The sequence below is a fragment of the Aedes aegypti genome, chromosome 3 (assembly GCF_002204515.2).
Source record: "Aedes aegypti strain LVP_AGWG chromosome 3, AaegL5.0 Primary Assembly, whole genome shotgun sequence".
In the NCBI taxonomy this organism is placed as follows: domain Eukaryota; kingdom Metazoa; phylum Arthropoda; class Insecta; order Diptera; family Culicidae; genus Aedes; species Aedes aegypti.
The window spans coordinates 121,650,529-121,664,095 of record NC_035109.1 but is presented as its reverse complement, the minus strand read 5'-3'; the positions used below and the strand labels follow the sequence as shown (position 1 = coordinate 121,664,095).

General features: G+C 36.2%; 2 long non-coding RNA genes across 2 annotated transcripts; both read right to left on the bottom strand.

Annotated features, from left to right (window-relative positions):
* Window positions 1–8,459: 8,459 nt before the first annotated feature.
* On the bottom strand, window positions 8,460–9,073 carry LOC110678938. The gene is made up of 2 exons (XR_002502063.1): window positions 8,782–9,073; window positions 8,460–8,714 (listed from the first exon to the last, which is right to left on the bottom strand). It is a non-coding gene; the product is annotated as an uncharacterized LOC110678938 (long non-coding RNA).
* Window positions 9,074–10,540: 1,467 nt separating this feature from the next.
* On the bottom strand, window positions 10,541–12,037 carry LOC5575303. The gene is made up of 2 exons (XR_002502208.1): window positions 11,201–12,037; window positions 10,541–11,131 (listed from the first exon to the last, which is right to left on the bottom strand). It is a non-coding gene; the product is annotated as an uncharacterized LOC5575303 (long non-coding RNA).
* Window positions 12,038–13,567: the final 1,530 nt, after the last annotated feature.

Sequence of the window (13,567 nt, the reverse complement as noted above, 5' to 3'; positions counted from 1 at the left end):
GCTGTGATGTTAAAGTCACCAAAATAGCTTTGGTGAGCGAATTTGACGGATAGCGCCGACAATTTTTGTCGCATAGGATTCATCGAATGTAGCGCGGTTGTTGCACCATAGCCAGATTCATTTCCCGAGCGCGTGCACGGAAAGAAAGAACAATTGTGATTTAAAAAAAAACAGTAGAGGAAAATCAACTGATGATCATTGTCGTTTTACTATTATCAAAGGTTTTAATAAAAATAAAATGCTTTTAGAAGTGCGCAGCAATGGTAAATCGGTCTGATGTATTCTGCGCAGTTCATATGTGTTTTCCACACGTTCTCCTAAAATTGTTTTTAATCCACTTCGATACCGTCAACGCAATTTATAATTAAGTATTGAGTTGTATATATTAGTATATATTAGGTGTGGTGCTAGAGGACATCTTGAAAATCCACTGAGATTCTTTCAGAAACCCTTCTGAAATTATTATATGTACCGTCGTTGGGGGTGACAATGGGTCAAAAAGGGATGTGTATGAATTATTTATTGAATAACTATCGCAATTTAACTCCAATAAACTTCAAATTTGGTGTGTATGTACTTTGATGGTACATTAACAACTGTTCAAAACATTAAAGAAAAATATTTATTCACAGCGGCACCACAAGTGAATGAAAAATGACCCAATCTCACCCCATAGAGGGGGTGACATTTGGTCACTGTAATTGAAAAAACTTGTTTTTGATAATATGGTTGCAAAACCATTCACAGCTGAAGAATATTGATGAAATTCGATGCAAACAAGATGAAAGATATCTAAGATGTTTCACAGGTATGATAAACCCACTTAAAAGAACGATTATACCAAAAAATTGAAGAGATATGAGAAAAAATATGTAAACACAACATTTATCGTCAAGTTTACATAAATTTTCTATTTTTTCCCCTCGAATTGTCTTCAGAGTCTCATCCCCATTGCCATGAAGCCTATTCAGTTTCCCCAAAGGTGTACTGAAACAGTGATTATTTTGATTCTTCGCGAATAGTTAAATTTCGGAGCGACATTCCACGATCAATACATTTCAGGCAGATGTTGACGTCATAATCACGATATTTCAGTGTTCCAACTGATTTGTACTTCCAGGAGATGTTTCTATAATATGAAAACACTGATAAATAATTAAATTAAAAAAAAACAATCCGTTTGATAAAATTTTACGATGTTGCTGGGCACGAAACACAGTTGCTGGATTGAGAAGTTGTCAAAATGCGTTGCATTGTTATTAAATGTACGGAACCCTCAAGTAGACTAGTTTGATGTTTCAGAGATGCTGTATTTAGAAAGAATATACACATCTTAATGAAAAAGAGAACTACTGGCACCGTAAAATGTCATAAAAGTGGACTTGCAATTTCATTTACTGTCGTTCTTGCTTGACCCAATCTCACCCCCATTTTTGATGTTTTAGACACCGTACCGAAAAAAATAAAATTTTTGTTGAAAAATCAAATAGATTCCGGAAAATACGGGTGAAGTGTAATGAAAAGACTTCAAACCTTCTATTAATATAACGGTAGAGGTTCAAGTACATGCGTGATACTTTGCACAGGAGAAATTTAATGTTGTAAATTTTATCTAATTTCAACATACAAGTTTATTGATATAGTAAACAAAAACTACTATTTCTAAAAATGTATATTGTGATGAATTATGTGTAATAATATGTTCCCTAACATATGAATTATTAATTTTAGTAATATCACCGTTGTTAGCTGAAATATTTCATAAATCATATTTTTCCGTTTTGACCCAATCTCACCCCCCAGACCCATTGTCACCCCCATCGACGGTAGTTATTTCTTTGATCACTCTGATTTTTCCAATAACCTCCTTGGGACTTCCTATTGGACTATCCCAGAAACCCATCTTGGGTTATTATGGAAATCCTTTCAGGATTCTGCTGTAAAATTCTGGAATTCTGCCGTAAAATTCTGGAATTCTACCGAAAATGATTTAATGATTGCTTTCCAGTGTAATGGAATCTATTTTAAAAATCTGGGTTCGGGGATTCTCACAAAATTTCTCGGGATTTCTTCTGGAAATCCAATCGAAATTATTATTTAAATTCTGATATTTTCCTCGTAATCCTTCAGTATTTCTTCTGTGAAACTTTTTGAAAGTTCTTCAAAAATCCCTTTGAGATTCTTTCCGAAAAATGTCTTAGATTATACCTATTATTCTGGAATACTCTCGGAAAGACGCCTGAGACTATAATATAAAAAAAAATCTATTATTTCACTCCACTTTCTTCCGTGCAAATTCTTGGAATTCTTTCGGAAATTCCTCTGGAATTCTTTTGTAAATGCCAATGGAATTCTCCCAGAAATCCCTGTGGAATATTTCCGAAAATCCTGCTAAGAAGCTTCCAGATAACGGGGATTTTTTTAAAATCTTTATTTATGGAAATCATCCGAAAATTCCTCTGTAATTGTTTCCTCTTATATTCTTACAGAAATCCTTCTTATATTCTTACAGATTTATTGCTATTGATTTTATTGTTTCTGCCTGAGATAATTTTGTATATCCAGAATTTTTCCGAAAATTCCTTCGTGATTCTTTAGAATTTTTTCTAAGATTTTTTGAGAAAAAAAAACTCTGTGATTCTTCTGGAAATTCACAAGGAAGTGTTTTTGATTTTTTTCGTGATTTATCAGTGATTTTCCTTGGAAATTTTCTTAAATCCTTGGCAGAAAATCCCTCTTGAGTTCAAATGGAAATCCTCCAAAAAAAAAAAACTACCGGACCGCCACTGGGACTTTAAAAAATACCTATGAGATTCTTTGATTACTGATTTCATTTTCTGACCATCTTTTAAAAGTGACTTTTTAATGGTTCTGGAAATTCCATTTGAAATTATTCCGTAATTATTTCTGAAGCTCTTCTGGACATCGTAATTATTCTGGAAAATATTCATGAAATCGTCTGGATGTCTGGAATCTTCAGGGATTCTTGCAAAATAACTTCTGGGATTCTTTTTGATATCACTGTAAAAACATTCAAAATCCATTCGAAATTCTCCTGAGATTGTTTCAGAAATTTACGAGAATCCTTAAAATAATTCCTTTAGAAATCTCCCTGATAATATTTTAGTGATTTCTCTGTGGTTCTTCTGTAAATCGACCTGGGAGTCTTCCGGAAATCCTCCTTTAATTGGCTTGTTTAGAGGTATCCTATTTTCAACATAGTCTGATTCTACGTTAAAAACTGAGCCAGAATCCAAAGTTTCATAATTTTTAGTGCCCTGGAACTATTTTTAAAACACGTTTGAATTTAGTATGGAAATCGCGTATGAATCACCCCTCGGCAAAATTTACTTCGGGACGAGCTGTCATTGTGTAAAATGAAATGTCATTCAGTCAACAGAATGAAATCTGTTTTAATCATTTACTATATCAAAATTAAGATATTAAAGCGCAATAAGGTCGTGTTACACTTAGAAAAATGTGCTCTTTCGATCAAGCTACAAAAAACTGTGAATTTTTCATCACTAAACAACCCAATATGGTCCTAAAGCCCTGTCTCAATTTTTGTACCAAACGCTTAAGTTTAGGGCAGAAACACATGTTTACTCAATTTTTAATTGATTTTCATTGGTTTAAGTACAAAAAAACATTTTTTTATGATTTTGTCACACCTTTTGGTTTAAACTCAAATGTTGGGTATATTTTGTTTTCCGTGTCCCTTCTGAAATGTCAGATAGGAACAACCCCAGTGTTCAAACTATATGCCCTGTGGCATTTTTGTCGAAAAATTGAATGTCAAACAAGATCACAAGTGTCAAGGTTCATATTCGAAACCATTTTTAAAATTGAAGTTTAAAAATGTTATAGCCGTTATTTGAGCTGGAAAACTTGCTAAAGTAGTTGCAATAACATGCTCTTTCGTATTATTAAATAAAAACAAGAATTTATTAAACATTTTAGGACCCAATTCCAAAGCAATTTCCAGAAGAATTTTCAGAAGGATATTTTTAAGAATCCTGTATATTTTTCCCTAAGAACCCCAATGTAATTAAACAAAATACCAGAACAATTTACGGTTGAATCCCACAAAAACTTCCGGTGGAATTCTTGAATGCTTATCATTCAAGCAGAATTCCAGTCGTGTTACCGGATGAATTTCGGCAGGTTTTACGGAAGAATCCCAGCAGAATTTCTTGAAAAATTCCAGTAAAATTTCTGGAAGAATCTTTGAAAGATGTTTTGAAGTCCTCCAGCAGGATAACAGAAAGAAATCTGGTGGTATTTTAGAAGAATTTCCGAAAGAATCCTAGAGAGATAGTCGAAAGAATAACAGTTTTCTTGAAAAATTCAGGATACTCCCAGATTCTAGAGATAATTCGGGAAGAATTTCTGCAAGAACCCTTAACAGAAGGATTTGAAGGATCCTCAGAAAGATTTTCGAAAGAATCCCAGAAGGCTTCCCGAAAGAATGCTAGAAAGATATCTGGAAGATTTCCTACAGGATTTTTGGAAGAGTCCCAGATAAATTTCAAGAGTATGGACGTAAAATCTCAGTGGCATTTCTAGAATAACTTCAGAAAGATTTTCGGAAGCATCCTCGAAAGTATTCTAAAGGGATTCCGAAAGCATCTCAGGTGATTTCCGGAAGAATACCAGAGGTATTCTCATAATAATCCCAGAAGTATTTCCGGGACAAGGCCAGAGTTATTTTCGGAGGTATTCTCCACGAATTTGTAGTAGAGTCATAGTACATTTTTTGGCAAAATCCTCTAAAAATATCCAGAAGAATTGCATCAGGATTTTTGTTAGAATCTTCCATTGAATTTCCGAAAGAATCTTTGAGAATTTCGATTCGAATTTAATTTCCAGGATTTCAAAAGTAATCCTTAAGGAGATAAACGCAAACTCACATACAGATTTATGCAAATATTCCAATAAGATGTCCAGAAGAATCACAAAGGATATCCGAAAGAATCTCAGATATAGTACCGGAATGCTAACGATTTTTTTTTAGATGAGTCCAAAAGCGATATCTGGAAGTATTCTGTGATTTCCAGAAGAACTTAGAGAAAAATCAGAAATAATCTCAAGATTTCCAGAACAATCCCAGAGAGGTTTTGAAGGATTCATAAGTGATTTAAGGAAAAATCCCAGGAGGGAAATTCCAAAGAATTCTGGAGCAATTTCTGGACCAATGTCTTTTTTATATGCTGTATCAATATTTACAAGTAATTATAATAAATAAGTATTTATGGAACAGTAACAATTTTAATTTATCGCCATAATTGAACGACAATTTTAATTAGAATGTGCAGCCACCACATCACCCCTCTCAGAAGGATTGTGATTCTCAATTTTTTTTTTTGTGATGATTCAGAACTGTAATCATATACTAGTTTAATTGTATGTGGTGTCATTCAATATTTAAAATAAGATTCGTTAAGCCGAACATGTTGATCCTTCGACATGAACCAACGAGCATTGCTTGAAATGATGAGATTTTTTCGATTACTTTGATTACTGATTTCTTTTTCTGAGAATTTTCTAAAAGTTACTTTCAAATGGTTCCGAAAATTCCGTTATTCCGAATTATTCCGTGAATCTTTCTGCAGTTCATCTGGACATCGGAATTATTCTGGAAAATATTCATGAAATCTTCTGGATGTCTGTGAATTTCCTTTAAATCTTTCAGGGATTCTGGCGAAATAACTTCTGGGATTCTTTTGAATATCACTGTAATTTGGATTTAGAACTCTCATGGGATTATTTCAGATATTAACGAAAATCCTTCATACAAAAGTGGTGCTTCTGTAAATCGCCTTATAATTCTTCTGGAAATCCTTCTGTAATCCCAAAGCAATTCTCAGAAAATTTTTCAGAAGGATATTTTTGGATGAATCTTAGCAGGTTTTACAGCACAATCCCAGCAAAATTTATTGAAAAATTTAGAATAGAAAGCTATCCGAAAAAAATCTCCAATAGGATTTTTGGAAAAGTCCCAGAAGTATTTCAAAGATATTGGCGTAAAAATCTCGGTGGAATTTCTTGAAGAATTTCAGGAAGATTTCCGAAAGCATCTCAGGTCATTTCCGGAAGAATACCAGAGGCATTCTCATAAGAATACCAGAAGTATTTCCGGAAAAAAATCTAGAGTTATTTTCGGAGGAATTCCCGAAGAATTTCTAGTAGAGTCGTACATTTTTCAATAAAATCCTCTTTAAATATCCAAATGAATTGCATCAGGATTTTTGGTAAAATCTTCCATAGTATTTCGAAAACAATTTTCAAGAATTTCAAAGAATTTAATTTCCAGGATTTCGAAAGTAATCCTTAAGGAGATACACGCAAAGTCACATACAGAGTTCTGCAAAAAAATCCAAAAAGATGTCCAAAAAAATCCAAAAAATTTTTTTTGGATGAATCCCAAAGCGATATCTGGAAGAAAATCCAGAAATAATCTCAAGATTTTCAGAACAATCACAGAGAGGATTTGAAGGATTCATGAGTGATTTGAGGAAGAATCCCGGGAAACGCTCCCAAAGAATTCTAGAGTAATTTCCGAAACAATTTTTTTTCATATGATTTATACATAAAAATACTTTGATTCAAATATATTTCTTGTGTAGCATTAAGTTTCACTGCAGACACAGCTTGTAACATCAATAATAAATTTAATTTATAAATCTTTTAAGCACATCCAAATTAAATAACAGTTCAAAGAGTAAAATACCATTCTTATGAGTTTTTGAGGATCATATGGTCGGTGTTTAGACAGACCAGACTAGATGAATTTTGGAGCTCTAAGGATACGTAAAGAACTCCATCAATTTTAAATCTTCCATGTTATTTTGATACAAATGTATCATCAAATAGATATGTTCCATTATTACAGTAAATATCTATAATATTTTCATTTTCAGTCTGTCTGAACACCGACCATATCTGCTGTATCAATATTTACATATGTGCTGTATCAATATTTACAGGTAATTATAATAAATAAGTATGTATAGAACAATAACAATAACAATATTAATTAGAATGAGCCTCCACCACATTATCCCTCTCACATCCTCACATAATCACATCCTTTTTGTTCAACTGCATGTGGTGTTATTCGATATTTAAAATAAGATTCGTTAAGCCGAACATGTTGATCCTTCCACAAGAACCAACAACGAGAATTGCTTATGTTAAGAGATTTTATCGTAATGCACAACCAGCCTGAACGTTCTTCCCCTTTTGTTTATGTACTTATTATAATTTCAAATTATTTCAATTAAATTAGTTGTGTTGTCTACTATTTTACACGGCAACATGTTTCAAAATAAGTGGAGCTGCTTTTAAAACAAACTTTAACATCGATCAACCAAAGCATAGAATATTCAATAGCGGAAAAATAATAATAATAACCGATCATAAGCCATTTTATGAGACGTTTCGAATCATATGGTTTCCGTTTGTTTACCAGCTTTGAAAGTTCCTGGCGGGCCGATTTATTTACGTTTCTTCTAGCGCTACATTTGGAAGGAGCTTATTCAACAATGGCGCTGGTGGCAGTGTTACAAAGTTTTTAATTTTCGCATGTAAAATTGAAATCAGCAGGCAGAGAAGATATTTTTCATTTACAGGTAATATAATACATGTAAACCGAGTAGAACCATGCGCTGAAAGAGACGGGGACGTCATCGCTAACAAAAATGTGACCAGCGCCATTCAGATATCAGGCTAGTTTTTTGAACAACAACAATGAGCGGCCCGCCAGAAAACGTCATTCGAACATCTCGTAAAATGGCTTATTGCAAATCGAGCCGAACTGGCGCTCTTTCCGTGCGCACGCGCTTTCTGCAGAGCTGTCAAACAGACTTTTGTGCCTTCCTTTTTTCGCTCTCCTTCAACTCAACAACTCAGCACGATCCACCTCCTGGTGGATTGGTGAGCTGTCTGGTTGTTGCAGATGAACAATCATCGTGTAGCGCGACATCATCATTGACACTAAGCTTGCAACTCACCAGAAAATCGTGGTACAATTAACAACGGCCCTCAGGATTATTGATCACCACCGCGCTCAAGATTTGCTGGCGTAGCACTTCTTGTTTCAAATGCATCTTGAAAACTATTTGACAGAAACACTCTAAACTAGTGTTACCCAAAATTTCATTATTTTTACCAACGCGATAAAAAGTTACACCCAAAACAAAGTGTCGCATTTTTTCCGAGTCCAATCTTTATTGCCCAATGCCGAAGAAGATAGAGCTCTATAATGCGCCCTACAATGGGTGTATGCTAAAGTGTAGCCACCGACGAGGACGAGGAGGAGGTGACCACCACCACAGTGATATATGGCATTACATTCAGGGATGTAATATATGGCAAGTGCAACCCTACCATATTTTACCAGTACTTACCGTATATAGGAGTGATATTACTTTCACTTAATATTGAAATAACAAAGCCAGTTTATAAAAAAATGCATCTCCTTTATTGTTTGACCCTATAACTTTCATTTCTTTTATTTTCGCCTAAACGTTTATGTGTGGGTGTTTTGATACAAGTGTGTTATTGTTGGTTTTCCTTTTTTGTTTCTTATTTGTTTTATATAATTTCTTACAATTTTCAATAAGTGTGCTTTAGAAGGGAGAACTAAATTCAATAGTACATATTACTTCTGTTATCCACGATGCTTCATCATGTGTATTACCTCGTTTCTAGCTCTGAAATTTATAGGTATAATTATTCAGCATTTCGTACTATCAACTAATATGTATAATTTATATATACTTTCTCGGCTTTTCTGTGTGGTTGTCTGTATATTCCACCTATGTTAGTGTACAGCGCACTTTGTTCTCCATTCGGTGGTAGACTGAATATGTGTGTGAGAATGTGTACAAACTAAAATGAACAAATAATAAACAATTTTCAATCGAATGAAATAAGAAAAAAGTATAGTTAGATTGGTCTACACTTACTACGTAGATTTATAGGGTAGGAACACAGACAAACAGACGTAACACTTAGAACAAATCTCGATTAAAATCATAGTCACGAGGACATGTGCGCCCAATGCTAAAATAAGTGTGTTTGGCCGATGCGCCAACAGATGGCGGTAGTGTGTAAACGTCAAATACGAACAAAAACGTTGCGAGCGCTGTGGGTGGCGGATTGGCCACCTACTATATTTTTGAATCGAACGTTAAAAAGGTGGTCGATGAACAATGATGAGAGTGTGACGTCTGTTTGTCTGTGGTAGGAACATCAAAACAAGCAAACATAACATCGATTGAACCGTTCTAATAATAAGATATGGATCACATTGATTGATGCACCAAGCAATGGAGTTGCCCGGTTTGTCACTCTGGCTCACCGTGGAGTTGTGGTGCGGTTCGCTTACATATTTTTTACAAGGGCGAAATTTGCAAACAGACGCCTTAGAAGGTAACTCAGGGAGGTGACCATCCCATGCATTGTTCTTGAGCAATTATTGTTGCCCAAGTGTTGTGCAGAGTGTACCGACATTACCCTTGGCCTCAGACCCTCTCTCCTCGGAACCACCTTAAAGTATTTCTTCGGGAAAGAATGTAGCAGAAGTAACCTAGGTGAACTGATTCTCCTAGCCGACTTAAGCAATGTTACTAAGGACCAGCCTCGGTTGGACTAATCCTCTGCAGCTAATTCTTGTTTGGCGCACCATAGGCGCTGCAATTCTAACATATTGTGAGTGACAGCCGTAGTTACTGCATTTCAGCACTCGGCATCCGCACACATTCTCTGGAATATATTGCCGGGGGACGTGTCCCCTCCGCATGTAGAGAGCATGTGAACTCTCACAACAATGAAACTGGGGCAATCGAACACGACATGCTCCGCTGTTTCCTCCACACCAACACAATTGGGGCACGCAGCAGATTCTGAGTGCCCCCCTCAGGGTTGGGAAAAAATCTGAAACTCACTCTACAGTAGTCAAACAAAGCCAATCACAGTCAGCGAAGCCAGTGAAACTCACGCCCATCGCTGCTGTAGGCAAATGCCTTGAAAATTGCAAAACACCCGTTGCTAAGGGCAACCCGAAATTACTGTAGAAAAATGTTCTATTTCCCGCTGCATTTCCCGCATTTAGAGCCTTCAATCCCGCATAATTATGAACCATATTGACACAATTTCCCAGAACATCTCCAACCATTTTCGATAGTATCTACACAATTCCATAAAACATCCAAAGTAACAATAAAACGACCGTACCCCGAACGGGTTTTACAGTTTGGTAAACGGTAATTGAGAAAATTACAATGTGGGGAATAGGCGGTTAAGTTATGTCACCATAAAAAACCGTCGATTTTCTCGAACAAAATTTTTCGTTTACAGTTTTTCAAATGGTCGAAATACTGTCCATTTTCAGTCCAATTCACTGTACACCAAATAGGTTTAGAATGGTTGGACTGTTTCGTTCGAGTAAAAATAAGTAATGTACATGTAATTATTGGTTTATGGTGCGTTATAGTATTTTGATGCTTTGCTTTATTGTACTAATATGTTTTGACCATAAAACAAAAAATAATGAATAAATAAAAAGAAGCAATAATATAAAAGTAGATTAATATTTCTTCGATTGCAACAGATACAGCTTCATCAATATTGATCTTGTAGGTTATTTATAATGATACTTATAAAATGACAGATAATAACGATAATTATAAAATTACTTGGTTGTAGTTGTTACAATCTGAATTTCATTCAGACCACATGCACTATTTGTTGCATTAAACAATAAATACAATAAAAAAGAAACAAACGCCAAATATACATTAGAAGTGATAGTTTTTAATATCACACAATATGAAATTACACAGTACAATCCGGCCATACAGCAATCGGTTTTCCGTTTTGATGCTCAACTTTGGATCAAATAGCACTCTGAACAATCATAACGCAACTAAACAATTCAATTCAGGAAGATCCCCGATGAGAGCGATCATTTCCGACATCCTGTGACCACGTTATAGGGATACCTGCAGCTTTCTTCCGGGTTTTCCTTTTTTCTAGCCGGCATACCGGTCGTTTTTTGGGAGAAGCAATCAATAACGAACAGCATCCGAAAGCACATCGTCCGCAGTGGCTGGAGAAACAAGTTGAGCTGGAGAGGGTGTAAAGGAACATGTTATTAATTGGGCAAATACTCCAGTATAATCGTACCAAAACTTACTGTTAGGATAGTGCAGTTGAAATTTTTGTTATGCGTCGCCTTGTGTTATACGGACCGCTTGCTGCTCGACTTGCAGCAGGAGACAGCGAATACCATTCTGGAGGATATGCGGAATTGACAAAACTGGTCCTTGTTCCGGATGCGAAACGCTGATGCCAATGATAGGTGCAGCCTAAAACCCCACACGGTTACACACGGTCACAGGCTTGATTGAAAGCAGACCAAAACTCCGAAAAAAAAAACACTTTTCGGAAAAATACGTCTAAAACTCCTTCTCTGTTGAATTTTTACCAGCAACTTGACACAAACAATCTTTTCTCACGAGCTTGAAACCGATAATAACGATCTCACCAACACCTATGTAATCACTTTTCCGTTATCGAAGTTTCAACTTACCAGGTATGGTTGATTCACAGTGAAACAATACATTTTTTTTATTGTCTTTGTGACACCGCGCTTTTTTAGCTTTGCCCGTGCACTGTATGGAACAAAATATGGACAATTCACCAAACTGTTACCCTTTTGTGAAACTGTTCTAATACAATTTTTAATGTTATTAACAGTTGAGCTTCAGATAGATGGACAGTTACAAACAATTAAACACCTGTTTATCATACACTCACTGTACGTGGTATTGTTATGTCAATGTCTTATACAGTAAAACATCTAGCAAAACTAATGGTGGTACTGATTGTGAACAATAACACAAATAGCTACAGTATGGCTTAAATTATGATTACAGTCATAACCACATTGCGAAATGTATTTTTCTATGCGGGATGACACTCATGATTTAGAAAATTCGTGCACTCAACAGAGGCTACTTGATGAGATTCACGTTTTTGAACTACTGTACTGGGAGAGCCACGTGATTTTCGCAAAAAGTCAAGCCTACTACTATTACCATTCCCAGCACTGGCCCCCCTATGCAGGTACTGCCTATAACAACCATGTCCTGACAGAAATTGCGTCAGTCGGAAGTTCACTTCCCCATGGTTTCTTTCATACGAATCTGACACATTTGGTATCATCCGATGGGTCCATCTACTTTTAGTGGAGTTATCCCATTGCTGCTGCCAACCTCTGAGCGTTGTCTTTTTACACGCGTTGCGGACTGCTCTGGTACCTCTTTGGTTGAAGCATTGAACACCTTCCTTGATGATGAGCCCGATGGGCGTCATCCCGGCTATGATGCACACGGCCTCTTTAGATACCGTCCGGTATGTACTTGCTACTCTTAAGCACATTATCCTGTACGTGCTTTCCAACCGCTTTAGCTTTTGACCAGATTGGTCCTTCATACCTTAGTATGGATAGCGCCACGCTTGCCAGGAGCTTGCGTTTGCTGGCAATTACAGCAGAGCTGGTAGACATCATCCCCGAAAGCGCCGCTTTAGCCGTAGATGCTCTTTTACGCTTGGTCTCTATGGTGTAATCACCTACCGAGATAAGCGCACTTGGCTCGGACTTGTCCTAGTTTCCTAGACTTCATCCATTCCTCAACTATGAAGATAGAGTGCGCTGCTGTCAACTTCACTTCCTCCATCGATTCGCCATAAACCACTAGGGTGATACCGTCGGCGAAGCCAACAATCTTAACACCCGTCGGAAGGGGCAGCCTCAGTACGTCATCGTTCAACGCATCCCATAACATCGGGTCCAGGATTGAACCACAGACAAACAGACGTCACACTTAGAACAAATCTCGATCAAAATCATAGTCACGAGGACATGTACGCCCAATGCTAAAATTAGTGTGTTTGGCCGATGAACCAACAGATGGCGTTAGTGCATAGTTTCCCAAACTGTGGGTCGCGACCCCCAGGGGGGTCGTGGGCTCATCTCTGGTGGGTCGCGAAAAAATTTTGTTCTTATTTATTTTGTAGGTTTCTTAGTGTCCTCTCGATTTTTAGCAACTGGTTTTTAACAGTTCTCATTTATATTTTGGTTAATACTTTTGATCAAGATTGAATTGATCATTTTACTTGAAATGATTTGTAACTTTAATATCTGATTTTGGATTTTTCAGCAATACGACCAAGAGAAATAGATTTTTATCAAGAGAATCGGCTATTTATTTGAAAAACTCTGCAAAAATATGTTGTTTCTTAAAGATACAGTTAGAATTTTCACACATGATAACTTTGAAAAATAATTCAATTAATATCATCACAAAGGTTCATCGGATTTCAACGAACTATCTGCACTCCTTGTGCTGAAAATTTTCGCGTGGCAAATAACTAACGAAAAAGCGTAGTTAAAGACGAAATTACATGTATTGTAGAGCTACGTTCGGAACAAGTTAACTAATTTCAAATAAGGTCGCCATTAAAGCCAATTTTTCTACTGTAAGTCTTAAACCTAAGA